Source organism: Phyllobates terribilis, unplaced genomic scaffold, assembly GCF_046119375.1.
Source record: "Phyllobates terribilis strain yellow unplaced genomic scaffold, ASM4611937v1 Scaffold_1__5_contigs__length_1240528914, whole genome shotgun sequence".
Taxonomy (NCBI): domain Eukaryota; kingdom Metazoa; phylum Chordata; class Amphibia; order Anura; family Dendrobatidae; genus Phyllobates; species Phyllobates terribilis.
Genome location: NW_027362761.1, coordinates 466,554,557 through 466,566,602, shown reverse-complemented (window position 1 = coordinate 466,566,602; position 12,046 = coordinate 466,554,557).

The window sequence follows — 12,046 nt, the reverse complement described above, 5'->3', positions numbered from 1 at the left end:
GGTGCCCAAACTTTTTCATATAACTGTATTTATGCTACTTGTAAACACGGACTTACAGACACCAAAAAGCCAGATGTCATATAGTTAAGCTACATAAAGATGAGAAAGTTCTGGCGGCTCCGTGATTGCATGAACAAAAAATAAATCCACAGGTTCAACTAGAGATGAGCATGAGCCACAGATGATATCACACCAACCCTGACTAATCAAAAGCCACGCCGGAAGGTAAAAGATTTTCAGCCTCCCGTACAGCTGCTAGGTATCACTGACCTGGACGCTGGACCGGAGTCCCGTGAGTCGATCTAGTCATGTCTACTCCTGTCATGGATACAGCAGACAGTCCCAGATTTGGGTCTACGTCCTGCAGACTAGGGCATCTACTGAATGTCCCTAACTGCCACCGCTCCTCTGACATCTCCTCCTGCTAGGTTAGAAAAGGTAAATGGACATGCATTGGGGTTTGGCCAGGGGCATGGCCGAAATTTGCCACGGCACACTGTGCATGCTGCATAATTTATCCCTCCTTATCTTCAAAAGTTGGGAGTTATGTTATCATATGATTTAAGACAGAGACCCATTGTGAAAAAGGCAGCATAGGGTTACAGCATGCAGCAAGAGAATAATAGGGGTCGTAGCATAGGAGTTACGGCACATGGGTCAGAGCATGCAGCAAACGAGTATGGGTGATCACAGCATTGAGTTAACAGCATAGGGGTCACAAGCATGCGCCAAGATAGAATAGGGGTCACAGTATAGGGGTCACAGCATGCTGCAGCAGAGTAAAGTAATCATAGCATAGAGGTCATATGATATAAATGTATTCACATGTACACATATATACAATGGATCCTACATAAACATAAGAAGACTAAATTATGAGCTGACCAACCTATCATATGCTTTAAGACAGAGACCCATAGCGAAAAAGGCAGTATAGGGGTCACAACATGCAGCAGGAGAGTATAGGGGTATCACTGGTGTGTCAAGTGAGACAGTCACTCTGGAGCTGGCTGCAGAAGGTCACTGTGCTTGGCATTGCATAAACCTTCTTGATTCCCTCATCTCTGTAGTATAGGTACATCCTTCTTCCTTTAGGACCCAGCAGTGATCTCCACCTTCTGCTGCTGATTGACACACCCTTGCTGGGTAGTTAAATAGTTTCAGTTTCTCTAGAGAGTTGCCGGTGATAGTTCTATGTAACTCTGTGTAGGCTTGGAGCACTAGCAGTCGGCTAGTTTCTTCTGGTGCCTTTGGAGGACAGTTGGCATTATCTCTCTGGTGTCTACTAAAGCTAAGTGTATCCTCTTTGTTTGTCTACCTTGTCTTTAGTTTGTAGTGGGGCTTGACTAGTGCTCACCCTGTCTCCTCCCTATCTAGGGCCTAGCTCTAGGGACATTCAGAGATTGGGCTTCTGCTCAGCGATCGGTGTGGAACCTATATGATATTAGATGGGCCTAGGGGTCTCCACTCCCCCTTTTCCTAGAGTTTGGACTTCCTCCCCCTCTTCCCTTCATGTTGCACTTAGTCTTTCCCTCACCTTGCGTGACATTATCACCGGCCATGAAGAAATAAGAAAAAAAAAACTGACACGTGGTTTTATTTGTGTATTGTTGTTTTTTTTGGTGTGTTTTTTTTCTCTCTCCCTTGGTTCATGGATCCTGTTGCAATGCTGTGTCACGTGTGTGTCAGAAGTGGCAGTCGCCCTGGAGTGATTAGCAGGAGATCTCTACATTTGGCATTACAGACATCTTAGAGGATGTCTCTAGGACCCAGCAGCTACCTTCCTCTGGCTAATTAACACCCTGGCCTGAGTGTATAAATACCTGCTGTGTTCCAAAGGAAGGTGTCAGTGATATTCATTACTCCTTGTGAAGGCTTTAGCAAGAGCAGTACTTCTTACTCTCTGGAGCTTGAGGACGTGTGTGCATTTGTCTGGAGTCATATAAAGCTAAGCTATTTCCCCCTGTTTGTCCTCCCTTGTTGTCTTTATTGCTCAGTGGGGATCGACTAGTGCTCATCTCCTCTCTTCCCTAGCCTTAGCCATACGCCAGGTAAAAGACAGGGCGAGGCACCCGTGCGGCGACTGGTGAAGAGCCAATATAGGGTTGTTAGGGGAGACAGGGTGACATTAGACCAGCCTAGGAGGTCTCCACTCCCCCCTTTCCCTAGAGTCTGGGCTCCCTTTTCCTCTTCCCATTGTGTTGCACTAAGTCTTTCCCACACCTTGCGTGACATTATCGCCGGCCGAGCACATTTTGAAAAGGAAAAAAAACTGACACTTTGTATTTTTTTTTCTCTGTGTATTTTTGAGCATGGACTTTTTTTTTCCTTTCTCTCTTGGTATGGACTCACTTACAGAGCAGTTCCGCTGTTTGTCTCTGGAGGTGAATAACCTCCATTGTGAGGATTAGCAGTAGCATCAACGGTTACAGGTCGCTAATGTGGGGGTCTCTGAAGGTAGGCTGTCACCCTGAACCCAAGGACAGGTTTTCATGAGGTAGGGACGTTTTTTGTATTTAAGGAGGTATGCAAACTGTATTTTAAACTTTGTCCTTACTCCTCCGGAAATGAGGAGCAACGGGTTGGTATTGTGATCTCTCTATTGCAGGGAGATCCTCAGTCGTGGGTGTTTTCCTTTCCGCAGGACTCGGTTTGTCTCCAGTCTGTGGAGGGATTTTTTTGGGCTCTGGCCCTCATGTATGATGACCCTGACCGAGTCGCCTTGGATGAGTATAGGCTACTTCAACTTCAGCAGGGAAATCGGTCAGTGGAGACGTACAGTTCAGAATTCCGGAGATGGGCAACGGATTCCAAATGGAATGACTCAGCCCTTAGAAGTCAATTTTGTGAGGAGCTTACTGAAAGATCCCTTGGCAGTATATGAAACTCCTCAGTCCTTGGAGGCTGCCATGTTGTTGGTCATACGTCTTGATAGACACCTTTGGGATAGACGGGTGAGACTGCCTTCTCCGGGGCCTTCTTGTCAGGGTTGTGTACCTCTGCCGGGGGAGCAGACTGGGGTTGAGCCAGTACTGGGGAGGTGGAGGAACCCATGCAGTTAGGGGGTGTCTCTACATCATACATCTGCCCGGAGATTCGTAGGAAAAAAGGCGTAATTTTTTTTGTGGGAAAAAAGGGACATTTTGTTGGGACCTGTCCTTAAATTCCTAAAAAAAAGGAGAATCAATTAACTCTTGGTAGTCTGGAGATGGATAAACAAGGGGTTCATTTGTTACCAACCTGCAGTTCCCACTTTGTCCTGTCAGTAGAGGTGATGCTAGAGAGCAAAACCGAGAAAATTTCAGTGTTTGTTGACAGTGGTGCCGGAGTCAGCATGGTTGATGCAGAGTTTGTGAAGACTCATGGTCTTGCTTGCTGTGCTTTAGCTGAACCTATTTCCATCTTATCCATCGACTCAGCGCCACTTGCACAGAAAGCATATACTCAGATTGTACATAATGTAAAACTGAAGGTGGGGTCAGTTCATTGTGAAATAATCCCTTGCTATGTCCTGGACAATCTTCCCACACCTATTGTTTTGGGTATTCCTTGGCTTGTTAAACATAATCCGCTGGTGGATTGGCAAACCGGGGAGATTATTGAATGGGGAAATTACTGCCATGAGAACTGTTTAAATATTTCCCTTGCTACTCTCCCTACGGAAATATTACCTGCTTTTCTGTCTGGTTTTGAGTATGTTTTTTCTGAGAGGGGGTGTCAGGATTTGCCTCCTCACCGTGCATATGACTGTTCTATTAACCTGACTCCCGGAGCTAAACTACCGAAGTCCAGATTGTATAATCTTTATGGCCCTGAGAGATAAGCCATAAAGGATTTCATTGCGGAATGTCTGGAGAAGGGACATATCAGACAATCATATTCACCCATGATGGCAGGGTTCTTCTTCCTTTGATTCCAGATTTGTTCAGCCAGGTTGTGGGAGCTAAGGTGTTCTCCAAATTGGATTTAAAGGGAGCCTACAATCTGGTTAGAATCAGAGAAGGGGATGAATGGAAAACAGCGTTCAATACCCCTGAGGAGCATTTTGAATGTTTGGTTATGCCTTTCGGTCTGACCAAGGCACCTGCGGTGTTCTAGCATTTCATGGATGATATTTTGAATCTTTTCGTGGGCAGGTTTGTGGTGCTCTATCTGGATGATATTTTGGTTTACTCACCTGATTTTGAGACACATCGGGGGCATGTTAAACAGGTGCTTCATATATTAAAGAATAACAAACTCTATGCTAAACTAGAAAAATGTGTTTTCGCCGTCCAGGAGGTACAGTTTTTGGGGTACTTGTTGTCATCATTGGGTTTTCGGATGGATCCGGAGAAGATCTGTGCTGTCCTTGATTGGGACCATCCCGAGAACCTGAAGGCTTTACAGCGTTTTCTGGGCTTTACTAATTTTTGTTGGAAATTTATCCAAAATTATTGGGTAATAGTGAAACCCCTCACTGACATGACAAGGAAGGGGTCTGATTTTTCTAAATGGTCGGATACCGCCCAGCAGGTTTTTTCCTCTCTAAAGAGTTGTTTTGCCACTGTCACTCAGTCAACCTGATGTTTCTCAATCTTTTATTGTGGAAGTTCATGCGTCAGTGGTGGTGGTTGGGGCTGCGTTGTCTCAGGGTCCGTCCCCTGGTAAATGGTGTCCACGCGCTTTCTTTTCCAAGAAATTATCTTCGGCTGAGAAAAATTACGACATGGGTAATAGGGAGCTTATGGTGAGTAAATTGGCATTAAAAGAATGACAACATTGGCTGGTGGGGCTGTCTATCCTATTATTGTTATCACAGACCATAAGAACCTGTCATGTCTTCAATCTGCTAAACGTCTCAACCCTAGGCAAGCTAGATGGTCCCTATTTTTTACTAGGTTCAATTTTGTTGTCACTTTCCATCAAGGGGTCAAAAACATCAAGGCTGATGCTTTGTCCCGGAGCTTCTCTGGTGGTGATGGCCAGGAGAACCCTGCCCCAATTTTGCAGAAAGGGGTAGTCTTTTCGGCATTGTACCCTGAACTGGAGGGTGAGGTGTTGGAGGCTCAGGAGAATGCCTCTGCCTCCTACCCTTCGGGGAGGTTATTTGTACCATCTATTCTGCAGCGCAAATTAATTAGGGAACATCACAACATCCAGGTTGTAAGGCAAATGCGGACCTCCATTCTCATCGCTTTTGGTGGCCGGGGTTGCATCGGGATGTAGTTGAACATGTGTCTGCTTGTAGTATTTGCGCGTATTTGCGTTTCTAAAGTATTGCATACCCCTCCATCTGGTACACTTCTTCCACTACCTATTCCTAGCAGTCCATAGACACACTTGTCCATGGATTTTATTACTGACCTACCGATATCTGCAGGCAAGACTGTGGTTTTTGTGGTTGTAGATAAGTTCAGTAAAATGGTTCACTTCATCGCATTACCGGCACTTACAATTGCCAAGATTCTTGCTCAGGTATTTATAAATGAGATTGAGAAGCTTCACGGGGTTCCCTCCTATGTGGTGTCAGATCGGAGGACTCAGTTAGTTTCTAAGTTGTGGAAAGCTATTTGTTCTCGACTGGGTGTGCAGCTGCCCTTTTCCTCTGCCTTCCATCCTCAGTCGAATGGGCAGACCAAGCGCATTATTCAGAATTTAGAGACTTACCTCAGGTGTTTTGTCTCCAAAAACCAGGAGGAATGGGCATCTAACCGTTGGCAGAATTTGCTATTAATAATCATTGCCAAGAATCTACCGGATGTTCACTGTTCTTTGGTGCATACGGTTTCCATCCACCGTTTGGTACTTTTAGTGGGGGAGGGGCTTCGGGAGTTCCTGAGGAGGAACGTTTTGCTTCGTTGCTCTCCTCTGTGAGGTGGGGGGTCCTGAGTAATTTGAAGACCAAGGGAGACAGATGCAAATGTATGGCTGACAGAAGACTCTCGCCAGGTCCGGACCTAAGTGTGAATGACTTTGTGTGGTTGACTACTAGGAATATCAAGTTGAAGGTTCCTTCCTGGAAACTGGGACCTAGATTTATTGGTCCCTATAAAATAACCGCTGTCATAAATTCAGCAGTGTTTTGTCTTGAGCTACCCTAGGCCCTTAAGATCCACAATGTGTTTCACAAGTCTCTGCTCAAGAAATATGTAGAACCTCTTGAGTCTTCCCCCCTACTGCCGCCCCCAGTCATGGTTGATGGTAATATGGAGTTTCAGATTTTGAGGATTGCAGATTCTCGCCTTCAGCGTTGTTCCCTACAGTACTTGGTGCGCTGGAAGGGTTATGGTCCAGAGGAAAGGATGTGGGTTTCGGCATCAGAGGTGAATGGCCCAGGCTGGTTCATTTTTTTCACGCCTCTTATCCTGAGCAACCTGGTCATGAGTGTCTGGAGGCCACTTGTAGAAGGGCGGGTACTGTCTCGGGTGTGTCAGGTGTGACAGTCACTCTGGAGCCGGCTGTAGAAGGTCACTGTGCTTGGCATTGCAGATGCCTTCTTGATTCCCTCATCTCTGTAGTATAGGTATATCCTTCTTTGTTTAGGACCCAGCAGCGACCTCCACCTTCTGCTGCTAATTGACACACCCTTGCTGGGTAGTTAAATAGTTTAAGTTTAATAGTTTCAGTTTCTCCAGAGAGTCACCGGTGATAGTTCTATGTACCTCTGTGTAGGCTTGGAGTGCTAGCAGTCGCCTTGTTTCGTTTCTAATGCCTTTGGAGGACAGTTGGCGTTATCTCTCTGGTGTCTACTCATGCTAAGTGTATCACCTTTGTTTGTCAACCTTGTTGTCTTTAGTTTGTAGTGGTGCTTGACTAGTGCTCACCCTGTCCCCTCCCTATCTAGGGCCTAGCTCTAGGGACATTCAGGGCTTAGGTTCCTGCTCATCGATAAGTGTGGAACCTATATAGGGATGATAGGGTAGGCAGGGTGATATTAGATTTGTCTAGGGGTCTCCACTCCCATTTTCCCTAGTGTTTGGGCTTCCTCCCCTCTTCCCTTCATGTTGCACTTAGTCTTTCCCTTACCTTGCGTGACAAGGGGTTGCATCATAGAGGTCATGGCATAGGGTTCATAATATTTTCATTACTATCCTATAGTACCTATAGAGACTTTTTTGAAAAAGATTCTTCAAATTGAAAAGTCATTGTCGCAATTGTCACAATCAAAAAGAAATTCTCTTCATGTGGATGTACTGCCTGAACCTTTGTAAAGAAACTTCACCATTTTTACATGACAACTCGAGTGTGCAGTGAATAGTTCTTTGGATACATGTTGGGATTCCGCTCCCTTTTCACTAGCACCTCCTTCTACTTCACTGTAAATGTGGACTGTTGCACCACTATATCTTCCAGACGCAAATAAATTTGAACATGGCTGTAGGCTGGAGGAGCTGAAGATGAAATGTATAATAATTTTAGATGAGGGGATCGAGGGGAGGATTAGGTTTACTGCCAAAGGAACGTTATGGAGGATTAGGGTGAGGGATGAATTGTGAAAGGGGTCATAGTATAGCGATGGGCAGTGGGGACTCTATGCAGAGGGGCACTGTGGGGAGCTTATCATGGAGAGGCTCAGTGTCGGGGGGTATATTATGGAGTGAGGCATTGTGCGTGTGTAGAGGGGGGATATTATGGAGAGGCTCAGTGTTGGGGGTATATTATGGAGTGGAGCACTATGTGGGGGTGGGGCAATATTATGAGGTGGGACAGTGTGGGGTTGGATATTATGGAGAGTGGCACTGTGGGGGAGGATATAATGGAGAGGCTCAGTGACAGGGGACATTACAAAGAGGTGCAATGTGGGAAGGCAGCATGGAGAGGGATGGTGTGGGGAAAATATTATGGAGAGGAGCAATAAGGGATACATTTTGGAGAGGGGCAAAATGAGGGGATAGTTTGTGCAAAAAAGCACAGTGAATGGCAATTATTTATTCAGCGGTGCAGCATAGGAGATATTTATATGTATGGGGCAGTATAATGATACTTTGATTTTTAAGGGCACCGCATCAGAAACTACTACTGAAAATCAGAGAAGGAAATCTGCAGAGGCGAGCTGTCAGCATGGAATCTCATCATGGAGTCTCTACTACATGGAGACAAAAGGAATGGGAACAACTCCAATCAGAGAAGATGTCACCTTTGAGGTAACTGGGTGTAAATATTTATTTGTAATGCTGACTACATCGCACCAGTATTGTGGTTCCTGTATGGTCCACCAGCTGATGATGACTGGTAACAACAACTCCCAGTGCCTCCTTACCATTGTTAAGGGCATACTGGAATTTGTAGGTTCAAGCAATACAATTATATAAGGGGATGACCTGACATTACAATTGATCGCTACACTATGCTTGGTGCTGTATACATGCACTATTGGTGGTTCTGGTGCTGTGTTCATGTACTGATAGTAGTTCTGGCAATGCATTCATGTACTGACAGTAGTTCTGTCGCTGCATTCATGTACTGATGGTGGTTCTAGCATTGAATTCCTGTACTAATGGTGGCTCTGGCTCCGCACTCATGTACTGATGGTGGTTCTGATCTTCAACACAAGTACCAATCATAACTTGTTTCATGGATATGTTAAAACTTAATCTCAAATCTAAGTTTTGAGTAATTTGATGAGGAGGATTTAATGAGTTTCTGCTCCAAAAACTCAGTTTAAGATAGCGTGTATTCACACTGATGTTTATGGTGCAGAAACTCTATCAAATCCTTCTCAGATACTTACAACTTGGTTTCTCGTGATGTATTAATGCACTGGTGGTGGTTTTAGCAATGTATTGATGTAAATAGCCCTTTAAATTTGTTTGCGGCTATTAGGATTGGTTCAGTATGGCAATGTGGTCTGTAGGGAGCACTTGAGGTAGGCACAGGCTGCAGGTAATTGATTAAATGGGAAGATTTATTTTAGGTTCATAAATCTTCCAGAAGAAAAAAACATAAAAAAACAGCCTTGTCTTGGCAAGAAGGAACAAAATGAACAAAACAGTCCACATATCATCCATAGGTTTCTCAGACCGTTTCCGCCTCTACATCCAGACACTGAATGAGACAGCTGAACTGCCTTAAATAGGCCGTTCCAAGCTCTGGAACTGGAGGTAAGGGAATGGCCAATCTCACCCAGTTCTATATATAACTTATAAAAATGTATCAGTCAAAAGTGAATGGAACTTGGATTGAGCGCTGATATACAAAGTACTGTATTTCTTCAGTGTGCCATCCATGTTAAATGGATCCTCATAGTCTTTAATGACTGACTTGTTTGGATTATCCAGCAACACATATGAGGGAGGTAATAGTTATAAACAAAAGTTTGTCTCTACCTGCTGCCAACATAGCAATCTCTGTCCTTGCACTGCTGAAAGGATATTTTTTCAACAAAGTGGTCAGTTGGAAAACATTATTTTTTTAAGTCTTTAATGGCCGAGTCCAATTTGCAAAATAAATGAGAATAGGACATGATCTGAGTCTCCTAGACTGAAGACATGGACCCATTTTTATAAGTGATATGTGTATAGCTCAGTGAAACTGTAAGGATCAGCAATAGGATGGGTCACAAGGGTGTGTGAATGTACTCTAACACTAAGAAGTAATTGGGAGAGTAGAGAGAACCATCAGAACCAGGAGCTCTGACTGACAAATGTGTTACATTTTTGCAGATCACTCAGCTAGATAAAGGACTTACGCTTGGTACACACTAAATTGAGGCCATTATTGGTCGCACACACTCAGGTGGTATGCACACAAACAGTGCACGTATGGATGGATGAGGCAGAGACATTCATACACCATTGTAAAGAAACATACACTGCATGGTACACAATATTTTGGGGTAGCCCTCAGTATTGGAAAGCAAAGTCTGCTGAGCATTTCTACACAATTAAACAAATGGTATGGAGACACACACCTGCCAGACGGAGGCCACAAGAACACACTCTTTGCTTCTCATCATGAATGGGAACATTCCAGTAAGTTTGGAATAGCATCCAACATATATTGTAGTCAGATGCAAGGTACATTTAGCCTGACACTGCAGCAGCCAAATGCTAGAAATTTTTATTTAAGGCTATTTAGAAGGTTGTTACAGAGCACTCATTTTGGTTGAAATTGTTTGTTTTTATAAAATTAAAGGGGTATTTTCTAGTTACTTATTTAGCAGCTTACAGTGTTGTAGTCTCCTTACTTCCTGGTTGCTTGGTGGGTGGGTGCTCCTCTTGAGTGACAGTTCTGGTCAGGAGCTTCATCCCTCTACAACACATTAGCAGTCAGTGTTTGTTGTGAATGCACACTGTTATCACTACATTAACCTATAGAGGTAACAGTGCTTTTGAACAAGCAAATTACTCTGGAAACTGCTGATGCTGGGTGTCAATGGATTGTGAATTTGCAGAATTGATAAGAGCCCTGTCAGGAGCTGAAAGAGAGAGGAAGGGAAGTGATCAGCTAACTGCTCTATACAAATCAGTGTGCTGAATAGAGCTGACTGGGATGTTAGAAGTTAACCCGTCTCCTGGAAAGTAACTGGAATGTGCATCCATTTCATAAGAGTTGTTGATAAAAAGACTAATTTGCTCTAAGAAAGAAATGAACGATTTCCACGTAAAGTTCTTAGTATAACCTCTTCACAGAAATGATCCTTGATCTAATACATAAACAGAAAACATGATCTGGCCAATTAAACAAGAACAGCACTTGAATTTTTAACATTACATCATTTTAGGACTCTTTCACATGCAAAGTAATTTCTGTAGCACAAATATCTCGCATTTGTGAAAAGAATTTGTAAAAATCCATCCATGGTGCAGAAACAATCTGATTCAGATATGTTTGGCACATTTTCCATTGCAGAAATTTCTCCAACAAATCTGCACTTTCCCTAAACAAAACCTTGCAGCCAGCAAGATTTACAGCAAAGGGCAAATTCAGTAGCTCCTGTATTCCATTCCCAAAATACAACACATCACTCACTTTGAGTACTGTATTTTGCACTTTTTCTGACAAGGAGCTAATTACTTTAGATCCCATGCGTTTTGATGCAGGTTTTTTTATCCTAAAGCATAGAATAGTAAAGAGAGAAAAATTATTTCAGAAAGAAACTACACTCTCCTTTTTTAAAAAAAAAAAAAAAATTCTAGTCTTGGCTTTGAAATCCGCATCTAAACGGTATGTGTGAAAGCAGTGTGCAGTGCAGCATGTCTGTCATTAATGGCTTCGAGTCACGTTCTGCACAGGGCACTTGTAAGTCATACATATAGTAGTTGAAATAAGTATTACACATTACTTAATTTATGGACATCTATAATTTGATTTCTTTGTCTGTGTGGATTGGATGAGTTGTTACAACATCTGGTTAGAATTTCATGCCAATAGCACCTTTAGAAATATAATTACAGTACAGACCAAAAGTTTGGACACACCTTCTCATTTAAAGATTTTTCTGTATTTTCATGACTATGAAAATTGTGCATTCACACTGAAGGCATCAAAACTATGAATTAACACATGTGGAATTATATACTTAACAAAAAAGTGTGAAACAACTGAAAATATGTCTTATATTCAAAGTAGCCACCTTTTGCTTTGATGACTGCTTTGCACGCTCTTGGCATTCTCTTGATGAGCTTCAAGAGGTAGTCATCGGAAATGGTCTTCCAACAATCTTGAAGGAGTTCCCAGAGATGCTTAGCACTTGTTGGCCCTTTTGCCTTTACTCTGCGGTCCAGCTCACCCCAAACCATCTCGATTGGGTTCAGGTCTGGTGACTATGGAGGCCCCGTCATCTGGCGTAGCACCCCATCACTCTCCTGCATGGTCAAATAGCCCTTACACAGCCTGGAGGTGTGTTTGGGGCCATTGTCCTGTTGAAAAATAAATGATGGTCCAACTAAATGCAAACCGGATGGAATATCATGCCGCTGCAAGATGCTGTGGTAGCCATGCTGGTTCAGTATGCCTTCAATTTTGAATAAATCCCCAACAGTGTCACCAGCAAAGCACCCCCACACCATCACGCCTCCTCCTCCATGCTTCACGGTGGGAACCAGGCATGTAGAGTCCATCC